A 14,056-nucleotide genomic window follows, 5' to 3' on the forward strand; every position below is an offset into this window, starting at 1 on the left:
AGATGACCATCACAGATGAGGCTGTCATAGACAACCATCATGGATAAGAGAGTTGCAGACGACCATCGTAGACAAATGTCACAGATGAGGCTGTCATAGATGAGGTCGTCATTGACCATGGTCGATGATGACGATGGTCGTAGACGAACATCGTAGATGAGGCTGTCATAAATGACCTTATAGATGAGGCTGTCATTGATGACCATCACAGATGAGGCTGTCTTTCTACGATCATCATAGATGACCTTCGTAGATGAACATCATAGATGAGGCTGTCATAGACAACCATTATAAATGAGGCTGTCATAGACAACCATTATAAATGAGGCTGCGTAGATGATCATCTTAGATGACGTCGTTGTAGATGACCGTTGTAGATGAACATCGTAGATGAGGCTGTCATCAATGACCATCATTGATGAGGCTGTCTTCGCCAACGACTGCTGTAGATGATCATTGCCGATGACCACCATAGATGACCACCGTACACGACCCGCAACAGAGACCACCGTAGACAACCACCATAGAGGACCATTGTCGACGACCACTGTAGATGACTGTCATTGAAGACCACCGTTGACGACCATCGTCAACGACCACCATAGAAGACCATTGTTGACGCCAATCCTAGACGACCGTCATCAGCGACTATAATAGACGACCATCATCAATGAGTATGAGAGACGACCGTCCCAGACGACTACCATAAGGAATTCGCATTGTCCTCATCATAAGTGACAGATTTACAGTTCTGTAGTCCCAAATATAGCCTCATCTCTCAGAACTTGCAAACTTTTGAGGAAAAGGCTAGACATATTTTGTAGTCCTTTACCATGTTTTCTGCTACTGTAACATATTAGTGCCAGTGTTGGAGAAATGAAACACATAATATAATCTTGGATGATCCAAAAAGAGGCAATAGCTGAAGACTGAGCAGAGCTAAGGGAGACTCCCTTCACACTACGTGTGGTAGAACATTTGGGGGTCTCAGCCTCTGTTGGGAGTATTCTAGAGGGTGATGTCGCATGATTGGTTATAGTTCAAGTTTGGTCCTATTTTAAAAAAGGACAAAGGCTATTAAACTGACTTTTCATTGCCATTATAACCCATGATAGTAATACATGTACTGTTTTACTAGGGTATTGTGGAACTCCCACTTTGACGACGGGAAATGATTCAAGCATGTGAATCTATGAAAGATCCAAAACTGGAAAAATAAACACACATCATACGTGCAGCTAGGGCTTCATCTTTAGGCAACAATGTATGGCAACACAATGAAATTGATTATACCAAATTTTATAAATATAAAGTAACATTATTTGTAAAAACAAATATTTTACATTTTATCAAATTTTTTATATCTGGTGAACTACTATAAAACACATATATATGTATAAAAAACCATTAACAAATCAATTGCAAAACAATTAAAAGTAAAATATAAACAAATCATTATATTAATGGATATAACTAAACAATATTAGGACAAGTCTAACCTTAATGAATATACTATTCCCACTCCACCCTGTACAACATTAGGGAAAGTGTTGGACTGTCCCACTCCGATCTGTGCAACAGTAGGGAATGCATTGGACTTCAGAGGAGTTACATTTACTATTCCCACTACAATATGTGCAACAGTAGGGAAAGCATTGGACTTTGTAAGATCTAGGTTTATTATTCCCACTCCAGTCTGTGAAACAGTAGGGAAAGAGTTGGACTTCAGAGGGGTTAAGTTTACTCTTCTCACTCCAGTCTGTGCAACACTAAGGAAAGCATTGGACTTAGGAGGGGAAAAATGACTCTTTCCACTCCAGTCTGTGCACCAGTAGGGAAAGGAAAGCATTGGACCTCAGAGGGGCAAGTCTTACTATTTCCACTCCAGTCTCTTCAACAGTAGGAAAAGCATTGAAACTTCAGAGGGGTAAAATTTGCTATTCCCAGTCCCGTCTGTGTAACAGTAGAGAAAGCATTGGGCTTCAGAGAGGTTAAATATACTACTGGCACTTCAGTTTGTGCAGCAGTAGGGAAAGTACTTCTCTTTAAACACAAAACATACCTAAATGACCCAATTGACATGAATATTAACAATTTAACATTTATCAGTAAAAGAATAGCTTCCCACACAATATTCCCACTCATCTAGCAATCCACACTTGAAATATGACTAAAATAAATATGATTAAAATAAATAAGTACAGCACAATTACATTAATTATCAATTAGAAAATTATTAATAAATTGATAATGAAAGTATTAATTAACTTCCTATCCTATGCCCCTAAAAATCCACTATAAAACATCAAAACTATATTTTTTTCTAAAATATACATAATTGCTTATCAATTAAATATGTATTATTGAATTAATAATTAATTAATAATTAAGTATTACTTAATCACTGTGCATCCAACATCCTGCGCCTAATTTATAACTACAAAATATAATTTTTACCTAATTTACATCATTAATAATAAATTAAATAAGAAAAATACATAATTTTCAAATACTAATATTTATTATTTAATTAACTTCCCACTCTATACCCCTGCAAACCCACAAACTCGCACCTAACATATAACTAAAAAATATAATTATTACACAATTTACAGAATTAATAATCAATTAAATAATTAAAAACAAATCAATAAGTGTTAATTAATTATTACCTAAATAACTTACTACCTTATACCGCTACAAAGTCAGAAACTCACTGTGATACTGTAAATTAATATTAGCAATTGAATAAAAAATTATAAATAACTTAAACTTACAAACTATATTTAAAAATATTAACCGCTATACAAACAATAATAACAAAATTAAACTAGGAACTAAAATTTATAATGATAATCAAAAAACTATATTTTGACAAATAAATTATTGAAAAAAATATTAACAACAAAGATATTATTGAAAATTACATTCTTGGTAACAATATTTCTTCATCACAATATCTGTGTATCACAATCATTTTTTCCAATATTTCTGCAACTCTATATTTAAAACTCAATGATTTGTCTGAGCACCAACTTAGAAAAAGACAAAAATAATGTATTTGCCGATACATTGAGGATTTTGTGCGGTAGTGCAAAGCTGCGTCCAGGCTGTTGACTGTACACCACAGTCTCATTTTTAATTCTTAATTTGAAAATTATCTTTTTTTTATTGGCTTGCATCCTATGTCATTAATTTCCTGACAAGGACGGTTGGTTTCACTGCATGATTGTTTGTTCTGCCCAGTTTTGCATAGTTTATTTTTTAAATATTATCCACAATAAATGGTGACAGGTCATAAACTTTCTTTTCTAGTAACTTGTCCTTTTTACTGTGTATTTACATTGCCATTTAAGTTGGGTTTTTCCTTTAGAAAATGACCAGTTTTTGTGTGATATTTTTGCCATACCTGTTTTGCTGGCTTTAGAGTTCTGAGCTCTTTCCCTATGCTAATCAGGAGTAAAGGGCCTGTGCTTCCCCTTTTAACATGATTAAATTTGTGTATTCCTTTTCAGCACATTTAATGTGCATAAAAGTCCCTAGTATATTGTACTTGTCAGCTTTAGAGTGAACTTCCCTCAGACTTTTACTTTCCTCCTTCACATTTTTGTTGATCTTGCGCATCCTACCAGTGCTAAAATGGATGTGCTCCCTCCTCAAAATGTGGTAACATTGGCTCACCCCCGATTGGCACATTTAATTTATTGAGAAGTCCATAGGAAAGAGATACTACGTGTACCCAGGGACTGTAAATTAAATGCTGCTAGTGGGTATACAGCAATGATTGTGCCACCCACCTAAGTAGCCTTTTTAAACATGTCTCAGTCCTGCCATTGCAGCCTTTGTGCGCAGTTTAAACTGCCATTTCGAGCTGACAAAATCTACCTTTTGCCAGGCCCAAATCTTCCTTTTTGATACATATGAGGCACCCCTAAGGAGGGCCGTGGACAGCCCAGAGGGCAGGGTGAAATGTATTTAAAAAGTAGGACATGTGCTTTTAAGTTTTACATGTCCTGGGAGTGAAAAACTCTTACATTTGTTTCTGACTACGGCAAGGCCTACCTCTCCCACAGGATAATATTGGAGTTACCTTATTACAATTTTAAAAGTATAATTTGCCAAATCCAAATATCTAATCAGTTCATATTTGGTGTCTCTGGAATCCTAATCTAAAAACCTAATTTATGATGAAGTCAGATTTTAAAAGACAGCTTTGAAAATGCCACTTTTAGAAAGTTGCCATTTCCTACCTTAGCCATTTAGGCCCATATTTATACTTTTTTTAGTGCCGCATTTGCGTCATTTTTTGATGCAAAAGCAGTGCAAACTTACAAAATAGTATTGTATTTTGTAAGTTTGCGTCGCTTTTGTGTCAAAAAGCGGCACAAATGCGGCGCTAAAAAAGTATAAATATGGGCCTTTGTGCCTACAGCCTGTCGCTGGGCATTTGACATGATGTAGCTGACAGTTGGGCGTTCTGTATTTCTCCTTGACAGCCTCACACAATAGTGCGCTTAGTTGTGCCTGGATGGACCATCACTGGCAGGCTAGGAGGGAGGAGCTGGGCACAGTCCCACTTACACCTGAATAAGTTTTGTCTTGCCTCCACATATAGGGCTGCATATCCCCTGTAGTTAGTCTGATGACAGGATAGAGAAGACATGATGCCTGGGGACTTCAAAGGGAAACCTCTAGAAGTTTCTCCCCTACTGCAAAGGCATAAATGGGTATAAATACTGGACCTCAGACACCACTTCAATACACTTCTAGATTTGTCGATACTCTGCTAAGAAGGAGGACTGTTGAGCTGCTGAAGGACTGCCACCCTGCAAGACTGCTGCTCTGCTGGACTACAACCTTGGTGTACAGCTGCCTTGCTTTGTGAACCTGCTCCCCTCTTGCCTTGGAAGAAGGACCAGACCAGCATCTTTTGAACCTGGACCCCAGGGGACTCCAAGGGCTAGTTGGTTGGCCTCCTGACATAGGCTGTAGGAACAGAGACCTGCAGCAACTTTGTTCCTGCACCTGGGCTCTGTCATCTGGGAGTCTACCCTGCTAAGTGGTGCCACCCAAGTCCTGGACCCTTGGAAGTGGGCTAAGCTGCTCTACCAGCTTCTGCGAATGCACCAGACCTGATGCATCTCCTCTGCTGCATGGCACAACCCAAAGCAGATCCAACAGATTGCAGCCGCCGGGTAGATAGGAGCCATTGCAAGGACCCCCATTGCATCACAGCCCATTGACACACTAGAAACTCCACAATATGGCATATACTTGGCACAAGCCCTGCATCCCTCGTCAGCGACAGTTTTAATGATGATGCTAGACTCTGCATCGCAGTCTTACTGCTCCTTGAAACCAACACATTGCCCCGACGACTGCGAAATACTTCCTCAATGCCGGACTTTCGATTGCAAGCCTTTTTGATGGGATTCTCGATGATGATGCAGCAGGACCTTACAGCATCTAGAACTGACACATTGCTTTGGCTGCACTGCAGATTTTTGATGTGGATCCTCACAACGCTTCTCAAACCTGGATTTAAGATGCTCTGTATAGTGGGTCTAAGTGGGTCCCTGTAGAGAGCCCGCTCTCCATCATGGTCAGCCTAAATTTATTCCTTTGTCCTGGTCCAGCATGACTGGATGTACACAGTGTAAGCTTTATGCCTTTTGGTGTTAGTTTGACTAAGGGCCTCATCTGAGGCTAGTCGAAAAGCAGACTGCCAAACTCGTGGGGAGGCTGCTGCCGCCATGCTTGCGGCGCCCCCCCTATCGTATTACAATGTTTCTGCTGGCTTTACCAGTGGGAACATTGTATTACGACATTCCCTCTGGGCTCACCAACAGGAACAGTGCTACAATATTAGTCTTGGTCCTATAAGGGAGCCAAGGCCAATAAAATATCACACCACCAACCTCGGTAGGTGCACTGTCTGCAAAGCAGACTGTGCGGCTCCCAAGGTTGCTGGGCAGGGGAATCCTGCCCTGCATGTGCCATGGGCAGTGCAGGGCCCCCCCTGTGGACCCCTGTACTGGCTTTCCACCAGCCTTTTCGTGACGGGACTCCGCCATGAAAAGGCTGGTGAAAAGTTGAGTTGTAATCAGCATGGTGGTCCTGAGTGCAGCACCACTGTAGCTGACCACAACTCAAACCACTATCAGCCCATTGGGAAGCATGATCCTGGCGTGGATGGTGGTCCCAATGCCGAGGTCGTAATGTGGTGGTCAGACCACCTGGATTGAGGTGGTGTAACCATCACTGCAAGGCTGGCTGTCTCATGACGGCCAACCTCTTAATAAGCCACTAAAATACTTTAAATTGTATATTTTGCTTGTACTGATTGGGTTTCTGTCATTTTTATTTTGTTTTATTTAATAAAAAGTACTCTATTTTTCCAATTCTGTTGCAGGATCCTTTTGTGGTGTGTTTTCATTGTGTTACTGTTTGGAGTGTTACATAAATACTTTACAAATTGCCTCTGAGTTAAGCCTGCCTGCTCTGTGCAAAGCTACCTGAGGTTTGAGCCCAGGTTAATTTACTGTTTGCTAATGACTTCACCCTGATAAGAATTGTGGTGGCTTCTTCCCCTGAACCAGTAACCCAGTTTCTTACACTGGTGTTCAGTGGTGAAATTTGGACTTGCGTACATGCAGTGCTATACAGTATGTTTGACTTATTCTACGTCCCCACATACATAATTCAAGACCAATTTGATTTTTTTTAAATTCTCCTTGATTGGCTTCTTTTTGTTTTTCCAAATCTACTCTCATTCCTACTACTGAACTGTCTAAATCTATACCTACAGCAATTGCGTTTGAGCAGATCAACTTGCATAGGTACACAGTGGCTGAGGTTAAACATTTCTGACAGGACAGAGGACTACAGATGAAGAACAGCACCAGAAGGTTGGAGCCTCAGATCACTCTAAGGGCCTCCATAGAGAACCACCAGTTGTTGACAGTCACAAAGAATCATGATGATGAGGTTGATGTGGAAGAGCTGAACCTTACAGTGATACAAGAAGAGTCGAGCAAGGTTGGTGGCAACATAGCTTTAGTCTCAAAAGGTGACAAGGTCTAGATCCCCAAATTCCTGGTACCCATTTAGACATTGGCAAATGATTTTCAAATTTGGAAGTTTGATGAGGAGGCAGACTTCCGGGTCAGCACCAAAAAGTAAACAAGCATTTACAATGCAATGGGTCTCGCGTTTGCTCATGTTACAGCTATTAGTGTTGTAAACTCCTAACTGGACTTTTCTTACCAAATAAACTGAAAATGAAAAGTAATACCATTTCACATAAGAGAGCCGATTTAAAGCTCCACACCATGAGAAAAAAAAACAATCGCAATTGCGCTGAGTAAAACCCTGAATTCGCAAAGGAATGCTAAGATAAACAATAGAATTAGACTGGTAGTCCTGAAAAGCACCCGATTACAGCCCAGCAAGATCACGCTGTCTATGAAATAAAAAGAAAAAGTAGTCCAGAAACCACACGAAAACATGGAGACTTGTATGTTTTCAGTAGTTGGTTGGTCCTGTAGAGGAGGGCTAAGTACCAGAAAAGGCATCACGCATGCATGCCTTTCACTAATGAAATCAAGCAAATTTTAAAAGGCAAGCCCACGAACCAACAAAGGTGATGGGTGTGACATGGGCGTGGTTAAAAGCCCATCATAAAGAGATTACACCAGGGGCCAGAGAGCTTGTGTGCTCAACCCTAATGATGGGGACACCCTGCAAAATGTGATGAAGGGCCCCTGAGTCTCCCATATGTCACAGATATTAAGTGAACTAGTAGTGATTGGCTCGACTGAGGCTCAACTCTCCTTGTTAATTTGCTGGCTCACCCACTTTACTGTACATATGGGATGCTCCTGATTTGTAGTGTGAAAGGCTCTCTGTTATAACAAGTAGCTCTGACCAGAGCATGCATTTTGAAGTCCATAAATGAAGTTCACTTAAAAAACCAGGACCATTTGGAATTTAAGTATGGGTAAATAAATGTACATCTCTGTTTGAAAAAGAAGACACTTTCAATACATAATACAAATTACATGTTATTACTTATAAAAGTGCCACTGTTTTCATGCAGAAGCACAACATCCCTTTGTTTTTAGTGCTCTGGACCCCGCAAATTTGTAGCCATGTGGATTTATGCAGAGGCAATAACCAACTTGTGAAGGGGCAATGGAGACCCATGTAGAGGAGTCCGGCTCTGCAGACAATTACAGTATCAAGATACCTCTTGTGATTAATGTTCCTGCTAGGGAGAGAGATAGGTGTTTTGTCTAGGGGCAGCTTTGACTCACCATAAAGTAGCGTAGAGGGTTAATATGCCTGCTGAAAAGAACAGAAATATATTTTATGTGAATAGCTGAGTGGGTTAGTACTAGCACTTTAAAACAAATGAATGTAAGTGAAAGTGGGGCTATGGAGAGATGAGGGGCACATTTGCCAGGTGGTTGTGAGTGAATCCGAGGAGGTGGGGTGAGGGAGCCAGAAAAGAGTATTGCACAGTGCGCCACCAGGGCTAAAGTCAGCCCTGATCAGAAGTCCAAAACTGCATGGGTTGGCCTCAGAGGGGAAACGGATAAGAGTATCTGGAAGAGTGGCAGCATACACACAGATTTTAAGGGTTCAGTCAGGCAGAATAATAGCACCTGCTGGGTGTCTAGTCAGGTGGTGCTGCTGCAATGAAGGAGAGCTTTGGGATGACGGCTGCACACTGACACTGACAGTGATTGTGGCTGTAGCGCGGCTCTCTTGCGCCATCTCTTAAGTTTGCCAGACCAGGCGCCCAGGACACAGGCCCCTCCCCATCAAAACTCAACACCACAACCTCAGACACTACCCACCCATATATAAAGCTAGGTTTGGAAGTCCGTCTTAAACAGCACATGCAAAGAAATGCCGATGGCTTTGCGGCCCCATTTTGGTAGGAGCAGGTAATATTATAAGGTGGACTGGTCTTTGCATCCCCGCCACTCTGCTTAAGCCGCATTTGCAGGAGCACAAGAAGAGGTGACCCAGGCGCAACTCTGCACAAAGTTCAAAATACATGTCTCCAAAGTGCGAGGCTGTAAGACTCACCCCTTCCATTCACTTGACTAAATAATCACTGTTTAATTACTTTTCTATTTATCGTTCCTATTAAGGAATGAACAATTGACAATTTACGAGGACAAGAGCAGGACAGACACCGGGGCTGTGCAGTCAGCCTGTGGCAACGAGACTCCAGGAGAAAATGTTTATTTTAATCGAAGACCGGAAAAAAAGCAAGTTCTAAAATTCACATAAAAGGTCGTGCTTCCCAGAGCACCTGAAGCAGAACTCTGTGAATGCAACACTTATGATCTCACAGGGTCTGCAATGTGACGTCAGGAGGCCACAGTACATGCAGAGGAGAGGCTCCACTGCAAAACAGAAAAAAGCAGAAAACAGCGCTATCGCGCTGCTAGAGTTTAAACGTAACAAATATCTATCAGCAAAAAATGCAATTATGAACATAAAGAAGTGAAATTAATCGTGTAACAAGATTGATGGGATGCGAAGCGCTGGACTTCTGCTAGCGAGATCGCGCTACGAAAATAGAGGAAAAAGTAGTCCACAAACCTGAAGATAACAGCGAGCCTCGCATGTTTTCTGTACTTGGTCGCTGCGCTCGAGGAGGGCTTGCCACCGGAAAAGGCATGCCGTATGCGTGCCTTCGACTAATGAAAGCAAGCAGATTTAATTAGGGAAGCCCACGAACCAATAAAAAGCACTGACGTGAAGTTGACAGGGCTCCGAGCCCTTTTATAAATACAAAAGAGTCTCCCTGCTATACGCATGCGCGAGCGCATGCAAAGCAGGCTCGACCCTAAAAAGACATCTGAGGGACTCCCAAAAGGTTGGTCAGGAGTCCCACCAGAAGAAATAGGGGGGGAGAAAAAGTTAAAAGTAATACGTTTTCACAAAGACCCCTAAATAATTCCTAAGGGAAAAAGTGTAACCAATTCCAGTCTGAGCCCAACAAAAAGGGATTCTTTGACAAGCAAACAAAGGGGTTTGTCGCAAGATGTACTGAGCATGGCATAATGGCTGTCTCATAACAGTTAAATTTGAAGGGCCTTGTCACACCTAGGTCTTGTGCCCTTTGCTTGATGGGTATTACTTGCTGGCCTCATGCCTTTACTTCTACTGTGCAGCCCTTTGTTCCGAAAGCTCTATGACTCCCTCCTCCCATTTAGGCCTGAACAATTGAACCTCCTGTTGTGTAGCTATACAAGTTCCATCTTGTTTGTACCTGAGAATGTCACATGTTCTGTTGGGATAGGTCTGTTTCAACTATTTAACCATTAGGATGTACAACCATGCACTTGGGTTCCATTGTACCTGTTATTGTCAATTGCCTCTTGCACCTGCTGCGTGTTTAGGCATGCCCATTTTTTATGTAACATGATTTTTCCAAGGTTCCTTCACATGTGACAAGTGCTCTTCAGGAATGCTCTTGGCTACCTGTATCTGGACCTGCACGAGTCTCGTCAAGTCCTGTGCAAGCAGCTTCCCCACACTCACCTTCTGAATCTCCTGGATCCCCTGTGCTCCTGTTCAGCACAAGCTTCATCCCTGCACCCATCTCCCAAGTAGTCCGGACCGCCCTTGCTCCACTTCTGCACCATCTGGCAGGTCTTCCGGAAACCTCCCGACGTCCCAATCTTTCATGTCATTTCCTATGACTCTGAGATCCTGACTCCTGAGAACCCTCTGAGCCTCCCCTCCATGAGCTCCGATTATGTCTTGTGTTTAACTTCCAACAACAACCCACCTGCTGTCTTCGAACTCCTGTAAAGTACTTAGCAGGTTAAGTACCTGATTTGTGTGCACAAATCAGGTTACTGTGCACTAAACTCTAGTAGCCCTTGCAGGGCTGTCTATTGCCCCTTGCTTCTGTCATTGGATATCTTCGCTAAATTTTGTTTTTCCCAACTGTTACCCTGGACATGAGACTGTCTCCTGAACCAGCTTGTATCTTCAATTCTTGAACTAAATGTTATTGTGTTTTCTGGCTTACCTTGCGAGTGTTAACGACTCTAATCTGGAACTGAGAAATATTCAGACTTCTAGTGTATATTTGGGGTGCCCATCTCTCTAATCTGTTTCAGTGGTAACCATGTATTAACACAAACCAAAAAACAAAGAGGGGCAGAAATATTAGGGGAGATTTGGACATGAAAATGTCCTGGTCCTGTGTATAGAACCCCCGTCTAACATGTAAATCAAAAAATATACACAGTTCCACTCAAGGAAATGGAATCCTATATATCCACGGTCCCTGGGAATTTAACAATTTGGAACAGGAGCCCTCACTCACCTTTCGGTGACAAGCTTCATCATAGGGCTTTGCTCCACGTCAGGCTGGCACTGCAATGCCTGACGGGTCCCACAGGGGGCTCTTTGCCGAAGATCTTTTTTTTTTTTAAAGTGAGTATTAGCTGGTCAATGTATATAGGATGTAGGATTGGTAACCAAAAAATAGAAAAAGATGCTGCTAAAAATGACTAGAGGTAAAAAGTATTTTATTAAAATATCTAACCTGTGTCCTGATTAAAAACAAGTATAGAGAGGAGAAGTAAGGTAAGGTCTCATCTCCCCTACAAAAGAGAAATATCACCAACTATCATCAAATCTCTCAATCACAGAGTGTGGTGTGTATGGGAATAGGATTCCCTATAATAATATACAATCAGAGTCAACATGTTTCTCGTTATTTAGTCTGTACGATCTATTGCGATTCTTCAGGACCTATTAACCTACCTAATCCTAAAATCAAATATTACCCTTAATAGGGAGATCTTCAAAGAGTAGGAACCTGGAATATAGGAAATAAACAATGAATCATGATATGGTACGATGCATTCAATGATGTGAAATGTGTGAATACAGTCAACTAAAACAAACGTGACTTTACCCCTTCGTGATGTGCAAGAAGAGGACAGTGAACACAATAAACAAGACAGTAAACGGCAAAAATAGCCGTACTCACCCTCCTCATACTAGTGGATGGGCCCAATCAGGTAAGGTATCAAGCTAGCGTGGTCCCATATAATCTGTACATACATAGAGGAATAAAAAGGAAGACATAGTTAAAAAGAAATATCAACATCATCAGTAATAAATAGTAACATAGGTGCATATTGTGTTACTGGATACCATTTTCCAATATACTGTTATGTACTCTCCCCAGAATTATCTGAGCAGAAGTACTGGTTATAAACATACCACTATCTAATGTATTGCAAAAAAACAAATCGTAGGTCAATTGATAAAGAGAGTAATAAGTGAGAACACAGTGGGCAACCTGACCACAGTATCTCAACTTAAGACAAAACTGGTTATTAATTAATGAGCTACAAGAAAATGTAGCCCATTCGTTCGAAACTGATCACCATTTAGATAAGAGTCAGAAACACAGACCGAGTGTTATGGTCCGACACAATCTGTAGCGAAACTGCTGGGAAATGTATAACCACCTGGGCAGCATCACACACAACAACACAGGCTGTGTGGGGAAAATGTACTCCCACGTTTAGACGAGCGCATCTGTCACAGTGCTCAATATCTAAGAAAAAGATCATAGGATCGGGAAGTGAGTGTGCCAACGGAACGGAAAAGGGGCGCGCGCGCAGAAACAACTTACTCAGAGACTTCACACGACTGGCGGCTCAACCTGCCCCGGCTTGATCCTCGCGGAAGACGTGGATCAGCCGATGGGTGGCAACTTTAAAGGCCAGTAGAAATAGAAGATGGCCCATATTTGTCTATCGTGTAAGAGAAAAGACATCGAAAAAGGACAAACTCACCAAGAAACAGTAGGGACCATATTGGAAAGGGAAAAATAACTCAGATATCAAAAGAAAATGTTAGTGAGAGGTGATCTCTTTAGTAATAGTGCAGACATAATTCATCAGTGAATATCTATATACTAAAGGTAAACAAAAGTCAGCAAAGAAATATTTTTCAAATATGAAATGTAGATGCCTGGAATCTAAAATCAAAAGAAGAGTCAAATAAGTGTTTTGACATAATAGAGGAAGTAAAATTACAGTGGCGTGAAATTAAATCACACTATCCAAACCAGATTAACTGAAAATGAAGTCGGTCCAGGGAATGTCATCATTAAGACCAATGATATCTGTCCTTAATCTATATACCCAGCGTTGTTCTTTCTCAAACAGGCAGGTCGTGACATTTCTTTGGTCCCTAATGGTCTCCAAGATGACCCAACTAAGGTCATTAGGGGTGTGATGCTGTTCAATGTAGTGTTTGGTCAGTTTCGTTGAAGATCGCTGGCAACGGATGGTACTGCAGTGTTCAATAATCCGTGTTTTGACAATCCTGGTGGTGAGGCCTATGTACCGCAAATTGCAGGGGCAGGTGATCATGTAAATACAGTTTTTCATGGACAGTTAGTGTGTATCAACAACTGCCATCTCTTAGATTCGCCCAAATCTATTTCATGAGTGCTAGTGGTCTGGTTAACCAGAACTAGGTCATGGCTGGGGGTCAATGGACACCACCCTTGTGATGGATGTAATATATGCTCACTGACCACTAGCACTCGTTCTCAGTTAAGAGGCTCAGAAGTTGGGTTACATTTTTTTTAGTAGAAGGAAGGATGGAGCATAAACTGTGTCTTTATTTTTGTCGTGTCCAGCAATCTATCTCTGATCTTCCTGCCAAGACTGAGAAGATCCAGAGAGTTGGTTCCTTGACCATAGACATGGTCTCTAACAGACCTGAGTGCCCTATTAATTTAGATACTAGTCAGTCAGACCCTCCTTATGACCTGGAGCTCTTTTATGTGAATTCGAACTCACATAAAATTCCTCAACCCATAATGTTGTCAATAAATTATTTTTCTCCAACAGAAACTGAGGCTATCCATGCTCATAGATTCTGGTGACACAGGGAATTTTCTAGATGTGACCTTAGACCATTCAGTGTCCATTCTCGTGATCATCAGGAGTGAGCCAGAGCAAGGTAGAACACTAGACAGTTCAGAACTTTT

The 14,056-nt window shown here is 41.4% G+C and overlaps 1 long non-coding RNA gene across 1 annotated transcript in view; it reads right to left on the reverse strand.

The window, feature by feature from the left end:
- Window positions 1–12,754, reverse strand: part of LOC138266594 (uncharacterized) — a 60,795-nt gene extending 48,041 nt beyond the window's left edge. Inside the window, exons 1-2 of the long non-coding RNA XR_011199566.1 lie at window positions 12,686–12,754; window positions 12,032–12,095 (exon numbers count right to left, since the gene is read on the reverse strand). This is a non-coding gene — a long non-coding RNA (uncharacterized lncRNA). The remainder of the gene's footprint in view (window positions 1–12,031; window positions 12,096–12,685) is intronic.
- Window positions 12,755–14,056: the final 1,302 nt, after the last annotated feature.

Source organism: Pleurodeles waltl, chromosome 11 (assembly GCF_031143425.1).
Source record: "Pleurodeles waltl isolate 20211129_DDA chromosome 11, aPleWal1.hap1.20221129, whole genome shotgun sequence".
NCBI lineage: Eukaryota > Metazoa > Chordata > Amphibia > Caudata > Salamandridae > Pleurodeles > Pleurodeles waltl.